A 13,655-nucleotide genomic window follows, 5' to 3' on the forward strand; every position below is an offset into this window, starting at 1 on the left:
AATAAACTTAAGGATCAGTCGATTAAAAAATCGAAAACCGAGTAGTGAACAAGAAACAAAGAATTACTAATTGATTAATTAATTATTATCGCGTCCTTTTCTTTGAAAGAGATTTCGGATAGAATATAATAATCATTACTTTGGATCTGAAGGATCTAGCACAACTTCATACAAAATAATATTAATACCAAATGCAGACGAACTGTCATACAGGACCTCAGAACTCAATCGTATCTGATTCTGATCGTCATTTATCCCTTACTTCTTATACTCCCTTTCGAGGTGTTATATTCACTTGTAAGTCTGAAAATAAGTCCCGGCGTAAAGGTCCACTTACTTCGCCAAAATCTTGATTGTCGACAAAATGGAGGCTTTCCAAAAAAAGTTTGTTTTCTGTGACACACTTTGAGTGGCTGCAAAATCGAAATTGAAATTAAAAATATTCCTTCGACCAGCAGACGACAAATATACCGCCGTTAACTTCAAATTTTCAGAAAATATTTTCAAATGCATTCATATATTTACATATGTATATAGTTTCGTAGGCAAAGAACTCACAAGGAGCATGCATCAGTTTCTTTGTAGAATATGGTCGGACGGAAGCATGCCCAACGATTCGACTTTAAGTGTGCTCTGCCCAATCCACAAAAAGGGAGACCCTAAAATCTGCGCCAACTTCCATGGGGTAAGCCTCCACAACATCGCATATAAGGTTTTAAATTTAAGCTGACGTTGAGCAATACCAAAAGCTCCGTCAAAATCGCTCCATATCGTGCGACCTCTTCAATCTACTGCTGGAGAAAATAATTCGAACTGTAGAGTTAAATAGTGAGCTACCATCTTCTCTTGAAGTGTACAACTGCTGGCATACGCCGATGACATCTACATATATCATTGCCTATAACAACCGCGCCGTTAGTTCTGCCTTTTCCAGACTGGATAAGGGAGCAAAAAAATGGGTCTGGTAGTGAACGAGGGCAATACGAAATATCTCCTGTCATCGAATACACAGTTGTCGCACTCGCGACTTCGCTCCCACCTCCCTGCTGACAGTCATAACTTCGAAGTCGTAGATAATTTCGTCTCTCTCGGAACTAACATTAACCCCAACAACAATCGTCAGCCTCGCAATCCAACGCAAAATAACTCTTGCCAACAGGTGCTACTTTGGACTGATTAGGTAATTGAGAAGTAAAGTCCTTTTTTGACGAACAAAGACCAAACTCTATAAGTCCTTCATAATTCCCTGTCCTGTTATATGGTGCAGAGGCATGGACGATGACAACATCTGATGAGTCGACGTTGCGAGTTTACGAGAGAAAAGTTCTGCGAAAGATTTATGCATTCGATGGAACGATGAGCTGTATGAGACATGACATAGTTTAGCGAATTAAAAGACAGCGGCTACACTGGCTAGGTCAAGTCGTGGAATGGACGAAAAAACTCCAGCTCTGAGAGTATTCGACGCAGTACCCGCCGGGGAAAGCAGAGGAAGAGAAAGACTTGGAAAGAACAGATGGAGAAGGACTTGGCTACGACGATGAACGACTGGCCCCCTGTTGTAAACTCAGTTATAATCGCGTAAGCGATGTCTACGCCATTAAAAAAGTAGAAGTCGTTTTACTGCGACTATTCAAATAGTAGCCCGGCTGAGAGTATTTGAATAAGTAAAAGTTGAAATTAATATTTTCATCAGTTGAAGGCCATCAAGAACGAGGCATGTCTTGAACGATCTTTCGATCGTCTTTGAAGGCTTTATAGCTCTCGTAGACTTGTGTTCTTGATAAAACTGAATCACCGTAAGTCTTTTCTAACTTTGAAACTATTTTGTGATTCACCTAATTAGAAAAAATAATGTAAAAGAGATTTATTTCATTTCTAGAAGCCCTTCATCTAAGTTAAGAGGTTAACTTAGGCTTCCGAGGAAATTTTCTTGATATCATATTTGGAGCTCTAATTCTAATTCTAATTAACCCATGCTACAGTCCTCGCAAATATCATCAGAATATTCTTAGAACATCAATTCATTCATTGCTCAACGCAACAACTCGTTGATTAAATTTGTGTTGTGCGATATTATTGCGGTTATTGTTGTTGCTGTTGTTGCAGCTACAACATACTCATACAACTGTTGATTGTTCTTTGTCATCTAGTTGTTGACTCTGTTTGTGAGGCAACAAACCGCAACTGTCTTGCAACTATTTAATTAAATCAATAGGGTCAAGTGGTAAATATTTTGACCCGCGACTGATTAGTAACAGTACTCGTAGCGACTCGTTATGAGTGGAATCAGGCGGACGGACAGAAGACAAACATACAAGCGAACGCGCGCAAGAACACACAACAAGAACAATCATATTACAATTATAATATTGTGGCAAACAAAGTGCAACAACAACAACAGCAATAGCGACAATTGTGTAGTAGCAATAAGAATTCTTGGCGACTGCGAGCGACGAACGGTGGTTGGGAGACGGGGGTGTACACAATAAATTTATTTTTATATACTTCGCTCGAACTCGAAGTCAACTCACAGATTCTTCGTCAGCGCTTTAAGTGCTGCCAAGTAGAATAAGAAGTAGCCTGCAGACGCTGAACGCGCGAGTTGCTTGTTGTACAATAATAAATACAACAAAATATATGCGCTTTTGTGCCACACATTCATTGGCTTAATTGAATGAATGGCGCGCGGAAATTAAGTTCACGACACTGACTTGACTGTTAAGCGTAACTCGTACGCAGCGGCTATGAAGTGGCAACGCCAGAACCGGAGGCGGCAGGCCGTAGGTCAAAGCATTACATGTGCATTGTGCACGGCACGGCGGTCGAGAGATGAGTATCGCCAAGGCACTGACTGCGCCTTTGACTGCTCGACTCCGGTCGGGCGGTTGCATTAATTGTGGCTTGCGTGCTGCGACCACTGATTGATGCGACCAGCCACCAGCCACCGGCTAAGCAGCCACACCCTCACCGCATAGTAGGGCCGTTGCGTGCTTGCGCGTGACGTCCATCAGCGACGTCAGTTCAAGCTGTCAATTGAACGGAAGCTGCTGGGTTCGCCTTTGAACTTTCGCCCAATACATCCGTTCTCGAGTTGAGGCTTGAGAAAGTTGCCGCACGTCACAACACAGCCAACAACCGTTGCAAGACTTGCGCAGAGTCAACACACCCGCTGGTGTGAGCCACTTGTGTATTGGTTTTCCACACGCCGTGGCAAGCCACTTAAAGATTTTTCCCCGGCCACTTGAGTTCGAGTTGGCTGGCGAGCTCGAGGTGAGGCGCAAATCGTTTTAGCGCTGGAGGGGTAAAAGCGGCAGCAAGGTAGGATGGGTTGTTTCCCAGCGTCTAGTCTTACGTTGTGATGGAGCGCATGATCGCGCGGTTGGTCGGAAACTGAAGGACCTGAGCGTTAGTGTGCCGGCAGCCGAAGCGGCTGAAGTCACCCTCAATATGTTTAGGGTAGTACAAGCAAACAAAAAGTTTCAAGGCTTCGAGCGACCGTCAGTTAGCCGCGCCCTGCATGATGCAGCAACTTAGCACATTCAAGCTGAATGAATAACAAAGCCGATGGACACGCAACACACCTTTCGCGGGATAACCAAAGACGTCGACATCGACGTTGACTATGTTGGAGTCTGTGATATTTACTTTTAAGTCTCTCATTAGCGAATCATTAGAGTTCCACGTAAATTGATACCTATGTAGGGTCGGTTTTTGATGGTCCGACTTGAGATATCGGGTTTCTGAGATGAAGTCATGATTTATTAAACTTGTATCGTAACGCAGACTAGCATAAAAAATATTATGTTTTTAAGACTAGTTAAAAAATTCGTGGTCCCGAAACTTTTTGTGGTCCCGAAATTTCGCGATTAGCAATAAATTAAGTTTTATTTTGAAGTGTACTTCCGTTTCGATCATAAATATATAAACATATTTATGTATCATTGATTCTGGTGTAAAGTTCGGAATCCCGAAACCACAAGATCACTTTGTACCGAAGTTTCTACTTTTATACTGATGTTATTTTTGTGTTCCAGCATTTTAAAGAAATCAGAATCCCAAACTTTATAAGGCAGTATCGAAATTTCGGGATTGCTACTAAAATATATTTAAATTTCCAGGTGCGGGATCCCGAAATTATAAGAGCTCCTTGTCCCGAAATTTCGATATTCATTATTAGGATATTTTATTATTGTGGCACTATTGACAAACCAATACCCAAAACTTTATAAGGCAGTACCGAGATTTCGGGATTTGTACTAAAACAAATTTAAATTTTGAGTCCCATTCAATTTGCGGTTATAAATATATGTAAATAAATATTTTCATATTGGCTGATTGTCGTAAAGAATTTCGGGATCCCGAAAACTATAAGTGCACCTTGTCCCGAAATTTCGGGATCCATACTCAAATTATTTTTGTTTTGTTATTTTTAATAATGCTTAATGCAAAAAATTAAATTTTTAATGCCATTTCGAATTTCCGCTTAAATTTTTTGAAAATTATTGAGTTTATGGGAAAACATAAATGTAGCGGAAATTGTTCTATAAAGTTTTTTCCTCGTACTAACTAAAATCTTTTTAACTAAACTAAAGGTGTTCCCTAATATACATACATAACTTATATATTTCAAAAACAAAAATTCGAGATCCCGATGTTATTTTAAAAAGTCCCGAAATTTCGGCATTCACAAATAACTTTTGTATATTAACGCGGAGCACTTATGTCTACCACTCGTGCATTTGTATATGTACGCTCTTACATTTGGCATTTGGCAGACACTTAACTTCAATTGAAATCAGTCAATTGGAATCAATGAGTCCATTTGCTTGTTTCCCAACAATTTTGCCGTGTTGTTTCCGCAAGCGATTGTTTGCTGCCACCGCACACGCAAATGTTCGCACACACAATAGCCACACGCACACTTACACATACACGTATTTACCAACACTCACACAAATATGTATGTGTATACACTCGTACATGCCTCCAACGGCTATTCAGGATTCGACATTCCGTTGCCGCAGATTGAACTTGATGTGGCAGTTATCCTTGCAGTTGACTGCGTCCTGTGACAGACGAGCGCGCTCACATTCATACACGCATATACACGAATGTACGGTCGTATGTTTGTTTGTGTAAATGCAATGCGAATGCAATGTGTGCAAAAAAAAGTTGATTTGTTTGATTTTTCTCTGTGAAAGAAATCGAAAATCATAAATGTGTTTCTAGCTTATTGAGTTTTCAAGTTCACTTTAGTGGAAATTTCAATTTTCGCTGAGAACAAAAAAATAAACGTTTTTACTGGAAAAAATACCAATGCAATTAGCAGCGAAATTCATATTTCCTTTTACCTGTGCGTTATTAATGACTAGTTTTGCCCACATTATTGCACAGAAACAAATGTCTTAAACGGTTGAAGCACAAAAGACGTGTGACGTCATAAGTCAAACGTCTGGTTGCAGACAACTAGGGACTATTAAAGGCTCTATAATCGTTTTTTGTTTGCTTTCGTACAGCTTCAATCAGCTAAGGAGTCATTGGCATTACTTTATCATCATCATCATTATATATCGGTGCTGACAATTGAGGATTTCGATGGATGCTTTCATCGACGAACTCTATCAATGCCCACCATAGTCTGTTCTAAAGAGGTGCTAACTACGTCATCGACTCTATAACCATTGAGACCATCATAATTCTATACTATCGGGTTGAAATCTGTGCCTGAAAATGCTTTATTTTGGAGTTCAAAGGTTTGATTCTGGCTGTCGAAAGACGACCGCCTCTAGAAACAATTTTGAATAGTGGTTGACAAAATAATCCAAATCTGATGATTCATAATGACAGTACGCGCCTTTAAGTATTGGCGATCTCGAAAGTATCCTTGAACTGCTCCAGTTATATCCTAGCAGAGCAGGCTTATTTCTAGTGAAACAATCCATTCGCTTCTGAATAACTTTTTTGAAATGAACAGCAGGCTCAATTTTAAAGCTTTCAATATTCCAGACACATCTTCTCTAATCATAGCTCATATAAGGCCTCATTTGGTCACAAAAAAAGTATTGTATCTAGGCCGAAATGACGAATGCTGACCTAAGCAATTTTTTCTGAGTTAAAATACTGGGAAACGTCAAATCAAGAAAATTTGCGATCAAACAAGATCATCGATTTCTACTCCCAACTTTTTCCCATTTTCCTGGCAAAGCTCGAATACCATTATCTAAACTGTAAACTGTTCGTCCTGTGATGTTATACAAGAATCAGGCCATGTTTCGATGTCGTCTGGTGAATGGAACTGCTTCAGAGCCAGACTATGTGCCATCGAATGGAACAAATAACAATCGGGCGGTGCAATATTTTGGGAATATGGCGGGTGGGATATGACTTACGATTTAAATTTTTCCAGATAGGGTTTCGCAGCGCTAGGTTCAATCCTATCAATTGAAGTCCATACCGTTCCCCGTTGATGGTTTCATTTGGCTTCAGCAGCTCATAATCATTAGCGCCGGCTTGATCTCACCAATGATGAATGAATGATGATGAAAAATGACCGGTCAGTCTCCATGGCTTCCTTGTCTTTGGATTGCTGTAATGTATACACTTTTCTTCATCCGTTACGATTCGATGAAGAAAATCCTTTCTTTTTTTACGTAGCAGGAAGCTATGTTCCTTTTTTACTCGCTTTGAAATCGCTTGGCGGGCTAAAGCAAGCTTTTCTTGCGTTTGACACGGATCCCTATCAAGCAACGTTTCTTATTCACCGAACATCAAATTGTCGAAAAGAATACCGAGCTTGAAATATATTTTTCCTCATACGAAGCATTTGCATGCGTTTCAAAAGAAAATTGAAGATTCCGTTATTGGAAACCGGAGTCGGAGAGTAGATCGGTATCGTGTTTCTGGTTGAGAACTCTCTGATGTTTCAGTAGCAAAATAATTTGTATAGTTTTTCTTAAATAAAAAATAATCATTTTTGCTAGGTTACGCAAAAACTGTCGCCTAATTAATGGATGTTTAGTCGCCAGTTCGCATTTCATGGTTTCTGGTATTGAAAAATTAAGCAAACTCTGGTTTCCAACGAAATTTCGTTGCATTTATGCTTTAATCATTATAAAACCAATTCAGCTCTCTCCAGAAGTTATGTGGTCATATTTACAATCAAGATCTGACCTCATACACCACAACATCTGTTCCGTTTTCACGCAAGGATTACATGACCTCAACATAACCATGTAACAGTAAACCATAAACCTTTAAAAAGTATCACGCAGTAACTCCAACCCACAACAACATCACTTAGAGCACCTACATTCAAACTTCTTTGTAATCCCGTATTTGCGGCAATACGAAACCGCGCACCGTTAGCCTGCGCCAAAAACGGTGAATGATGCACCGTTATATGCCACGCTTATCTGCCACAAATTATCGTGCCGCAATATGCGCCACATTGACGTCTTCGCTAATGATGCTGTCATCTTGACACAACGAACCGCCAAGACAAGAATAATGTAAGGTGGTCTTGTATCCTTTTGCTTTTCTGTAGATCGCCTTTCTTGCACCAACAATTTCGCAGACGAATTTCGCATAAAACGACAGCTGATAATCGCAAAAATCGCGCACATTTACTGACTCACTGACTGAGCCAATTTGTGGCCACGTCAAATGGCTTCGGATTACAGCGCCGCTTGGTCGGCGATAAGGACAAATGACGCCAAATGGCATTAAGCAATATTAGCCGAAGATCATATTTTTTCATAGAGGCCAAAATATGTCGGTCATATTTGCGTTTCCGTTTTGCAGCGGAAAGAATTGGAGAACTACAAATTGTAATCCTGATTTGCGTATCCTTTAAAGGATAAAAATATTCGCTGTGTCACTATGCGAAATATACCAGTTTGTTAAATATTGAGTTACATTGTTTGTTGAGTTGAGAATGAGAGGCAATAAATGTCCCCTGAATGACGAGAACACCTCTAAATTATACCAGTTTTGCTGTGGACCACATTTACACGGCAAGTTAAATACTAAAACTTGATACTTTTGATCCAGTACGCAAATAAACCAAGGAAGCCACTGCGAATCAGGTATAACCAGAGCGAACCATTAATGTCAAGTGAGTGATACTGAGAACCCGGGAGAGCTAGTTAAAATCAATGAGAATCACTGAGAGCCAGTTATAATGTGAGACAACCAGGAAACGACACTGAGGACCCGAAAAAGTCAGTTAAAACCAGAAAAGTCAGCAAGAGCCACCGATAGTCTCCGAAAACTAGCAGAGCTATTGGCACTGAGAACAAGAAAGAGAAACTGAGAACTTGAGAGAACCAGTAAGAACCAAGGAGCGTAACTGAGAGCCACTGATGTCTGTGAAAACTAAGGGAAGCAATTGGTTATGAGAACCAAGAAGAGCCCCTGAGAATCTGGAAGAGCTAGTTAGAACCAAAAAGAGTCACCATAAGACACTGATAATATGGGACAACCAGTAATACCTACTAAGACTCACTAAGACCTCGAACGAACAAGTTACAACAAGGGAGAGTCACCAAGAACCACTGATAGTCTGGGAAACCCAAGCATTGCCACTGCAAGCAAGAGGACCAACTGTGAACCGAGAAAACTAGTTAGAACCAAGGGTCATCACTGAGAAAGTCTGAAAGCCTGGAAAAACCTTTGGTATTGAGTACCCAGGAAAACTATGGAGAGTTACTGAGAGCCACTGATAATCTGTGAGAAGTAGGGAAGGCCACTGAGAACCAGAGAATGACGACTCTTTGTTTCTCAACTCTTACCAGGTCTTGTAGTAAGTATAAGTTCCACTTTGTACAAAAAAATCACGGATAAATGTGAAATAGCAACAAACTACTTCTTCATAATGCTCGTTTGGGTGCTTGGTCATAGCGAAATCGCTGGAAACTGCCAACTCGATGGGCTAGCCAGGGGAAGTACCTTTGCACCGCTCTCATTGGATTGTGACCGTGTCGGTTCTTTATTGGTATTTTGCGTTCAAGCACTGCACCAATGTACTACGCATGCGCTTAGCAGCCGCTGACTGCAAGATCCTTTTAGACTACAGTAGAATGCAGGAGATCTTGCTTTTAACAAAGTCACTCTGAGCTGTCCAAGTGTGAATCCTGGTCGAACCGACTAATAACCTAACCAAACCTGTGAAAGCGACTTCAAGAGATCTTCCGTTAAAGTTAACAGAGTAAAGGTTCGGTATGAAGAGTCTGAAAAGAGTTTTTGCTCCTCGTCCACCAAATTCTCAAGACGTTTGCTGAAATGAAGTAGCTTTATATTCGCTGAAGTATTATCCCACAGCAAACACTTCAAACACATTTGAAGGTATTTTAATATAGCCCTATATATTACACTTACAACAAGAATATCTAATTAATGCCAGTCAATAAAGGTTACAGAGCATGTTCTCTGAAATATTGTTACCATTATGATATAGCCAACATACATTCAAATATGTACATATGTATGTATGTATATATGTACATATGCCAGGAACAAGCAAATATTATCACACTCCAACTGAAGCCAACATTTTTGTTGTTGTTGTTATGCAAATAGTACTTAAATACCAGAAGCGAACACGAATTCATCGACCATTACAATTCCAATTATGATTACGATTAACATGACAATTACAAATGAAATACGAAGCAAACGGCAAATAAAAACAATGAAAGCGAAAAGGAAAGAGAAAAGGAAGTAAAATTCGTAGCAAATTAAAGGCAGAAAGAGCAAAGGAGCGAGAAAAAGAAAATGCTTTTCGAAACAGCAGCAGAAAGTTAACACAATTAACATTGTACTGCAATTAACATGCTCATTGTTACTATTGTTGTTGTTGTTGCCATGGCACACAGTGCATATTAATTAAATTATATACACTTTCTGGAAGACTCGGCGCGGAGGTGTTAGCTTGCACTTTGTAAACGTTGACTAAATTATGCCATAAATTACGGCAAATCCCCAGCACGAATAACGGTTTTTTGTGTTCTTGTTGTCATTTCATATTTTTAGCGCCCTTTTCGAATGCCTTGAAGTCTTCATTAGTGCAGAATATTACTATGTTTTTATGAAATATGTAACACGTTTGCAGCGAGGATAATAGTTTTATTTAACTCACCGTTAAGAGTAGAACGTTGTTAGGGAATAATATGAATTTGACTGATATGAAACACATAACTGCAAAAAATTGTCAGAATGCTGAGAAAAATTGATGCAAATAACTCTGTACTGAAGTAAGTATGTTAAGTTTGTCCATCCTCTTTCAGCTGTACATAAGATATTGTATTCGTGATACGTACGTTTAGACAGGCAAGCCAAAGACTTGTTCGCCCATTACCGGGAGATGCTTTGAGCTAGTATCAAACGAGCAAGAAAAAGCAATATTAGGTCCATAGATCTGAAGAAGTCTTTACTCCATAATTAAAAAGCTAGTGGTAGTAGTAATACTTAAGTTCTCAAATCTAAACTATATTTTGGCTGCTTTCAAAATCCAATTGAAGCGTTCAAAACTGAGGAATTATATGGAATTCCTAAGTGTTTTCTATTGGTTTTAAATTCGGAGTGTTAATATCTATCATCACATGGGATTAGTTTAGCATCAAAGGAGGAATTAACGTTCGGATTGGGTAGAGATATTTTATATTAAGTAAAATGGAGAAAAATAATGAAATAACCAATATTTCAGTTTAATGTCGTTGTAACAGAAAGTCGTCCATAAAGCCAAGACTATATTTTCTGAAGATCATTCTGTGGTATCTATGCAATTTTGCACCATCTTTTCTAGTCTATTCGATCTTATGGGGTATAACGCGTCGAATGTTGTTTAATGCTGTTATCTATCATGACTATGACTTATTAGCAGAGACCAGTCTCGTGATCTAAGCCATCGTTTAACAGGTACATTTCCAGACTGAGTTCGTCTTAAATAAGTGATGGTTTTACGCCCAATCCATCTGGGAGTAATTGTAGATAGCAAACTGACGTGGAAACTCAACGTGGAAGAGAGAGTGAAAAAGGCCAGTGGTGTCCTATATGCATGTAAGAAGATGTTGGCGTCTATATGGGACCTCTCACTTGGCCTTAAGCACTAGTGTTACAAGTGCCAATCTTGCTTTATGGTGCTTTGGTGCCGTAGACCGCTGCCAGCAAAATTTCATACAGAAAACGTTCACACTTTATTTGAGAGCGAAAGTTTAAGCAGGTCATCCTAAAAAAGTGTGGATAGCTCTGGAGCATGCGACTCACCAGCGGAATCTAGAACATATATACAGACGGCTCAAAAATGTCTAATGAAATGGGAGCCGGAATATATTGCTCGGAGCTGGAATACAAGCGACCCTTCAAGCTTACGGAATAATGGAATATCTTCCAGGCGGAAGTCTTTGCAGTTGGGAAAATGGCGAAATAGCTATCAGTGCAGGAAACAACATAAAACTTAAAAAGATGAATATATACATATGTCGATAGCAAGGCGGCAATTAAGGCAATATTCTCATATCGCATTTCGTCGGAGAGTGTCCTTAGAAGCAGAGAGGCAGTAGATGTAGCGGCTGCCAGAAAACGGCTGCATATATACTGGGTTCCAAACCATATATAATTCCGGGGAACGAGAGAACTGATGAGATGGCGAAAAGAGCTATCCGTCTGGCCACCGAACCGGTACAGGAAATACGGAAGTCACTAAAAATGAAATACAAAGAAATTGCCGAAGTGGCTGACTGGCGGCTCAGGCAAGATGATAGTCAGAAGTACATGCAGGACCACCAAGATCACGTGCAAGAGCACCGATGGAAAAGGCTTATACTTTTTATTCACACGGTCGCGAAAGGACTGCCGGACGGTTCTTGGCCTCTTGACCGGCCATATGCGCGCCGAATGTGCATAAGTAACGATGATACATGCAGAAAGTGCAGAAAAGTAGGCATGACAGAGAGTCTAACACTGTCTAGAAACGGCTTAAATATCTATGAGCTTCGCAATTCAAAGGACTAGACGTAAGTTATGAACTATCAAACTTAGATATCAAGTCGCTCTTATAGTTCGCAAACAGCGGAGTTTTGCAAGAAGCTGCTCATTTGTTGGAACCGCCGATATCGGAACACTATATCATATAGCTGCTATACGAACTGAATGATCAGAATTACGGACTTGTATAGGAAACTTTTTATTTGAGTAGATATCTTTACCAAATTTAGCATGGATTACTGTCCAAAGCAATTGAGCAGTCTCCCAGAAAATTGTTCAGATTGGATCAGTATAGCGTATAGCTGCCATACAAATAGACCGATCGACTTCGAAGCCCTGAAAACTTTTTTACTTGATAAGGTATCTTAACGAAATTTGGGACAGACTATTACTCAATACATCTCTATAATCTCCGAAGAAATTGTCCAGATCGGACCCCTATATCATATAGCTGCCATACAAACTGAGCGATCCAGATTTAGCACTTAGTATGAGAAACTTTTTCTTTTGCGGAGATATCTTCACCAAATCTGACATATGTTATTGCCCAAGGCAACGATGCAATCTGCGAGGAAATTGTTCAGATCGGGCCACTGTAGCATATAGCTGCCATACAAACTGACCGATCAAAGTCCTTGTAAGGAATATTTGTAATTGAGAAGGGTATTATTACTGTTTGTGTTGGGGTTAGCAAATTGTCTTTATGCTTTTGTGAGGGTCACCTGCAATTTATAGTTTAGTATGGCTTGTTAAAACATCTTTCCTAAATTATGTCCAATAGTTAAATGTTTGGTTAAAAACAAAAGTGCGAACAGTAAACGCCCATTGATCGGGCCAAGTGCGTTAGTAAATTACATAAAAATTATTACGAAAAAATAACAAAATTTAAGTCTTTTCATTTCACAATTAGATGAAACCACAAGCCGCACAATGACGCCAACAAAAAGCAACAACTACTACAATGCAAATAACAAGGCGCTTGCAACTTCACCAGGCATCTAATGACAGCGATAATTGCATGTTGCTTAACTTATTTGTTTTCGCTGTTGTTGTTTTCTATTTATTCTATGCGTACTTCATAATTTATTATCTTTCATCATAGTATTATAGTTTAGCGCCGTTTTTGTTGTTGCGAAAGGTGTTAATATGGCTGCTCTCTTGTCAATGCCGCTGCGCCTTATTTATTATCCACAATTGCGCTTAAACTGTATGTGTGTGTGTATGTGTCTGTGTGTGAGCGCGCACAATTAGAGGCATATTTATATTTAATTTTTTTACACCAAAAAGTTAAATACACACATTAGCACCTGATGTGGCCAGCCCCCTTGCTATCGCCTTAATCAACCTCATCAGCGCAGTCATCATCCCCAATCGGTTTTCGATTCGCCGGTTGAGCGCTTGTTGTTATTTCATTATTTTTGTTTTTGTGTGTGTGTGTTTTTTTTTGTTTTTGGTAACTGTTTCGCCAACCAGTTGGCTTAAACGCGCACAATGTTTGGCTGTTTGTTGTTGTTGCGCTTCTTGTGTGCGCGAAGGTGTTTCGCCGCCTTTGTTTAGTGTTTGTTTAATTTACGGTGTTCTTATTGTTATGGAAAACAGTTTGCTGTTGTACTAAATTATCGTGGAATAGTAACAGTGGCGCAGTGTGGGTGAAAAACGAAGTAAAATTT

Source organism: Bactrocera tryoni, chromosome 2 (genome assembly GCF_016617805.1).
Source record: "Bactrocera tryoni isolate S06 chromosome 2, CSIRO_BtryS06_freeze2, whole genome shotgun sequence".
Taxonomy (NCBI): domain Eukaryota; kingdom Metazoa; phylum Arthropoda; class Insecta; order Diptera; family Tephritidae; genus Bactrocera; species Bactrocera tryoni.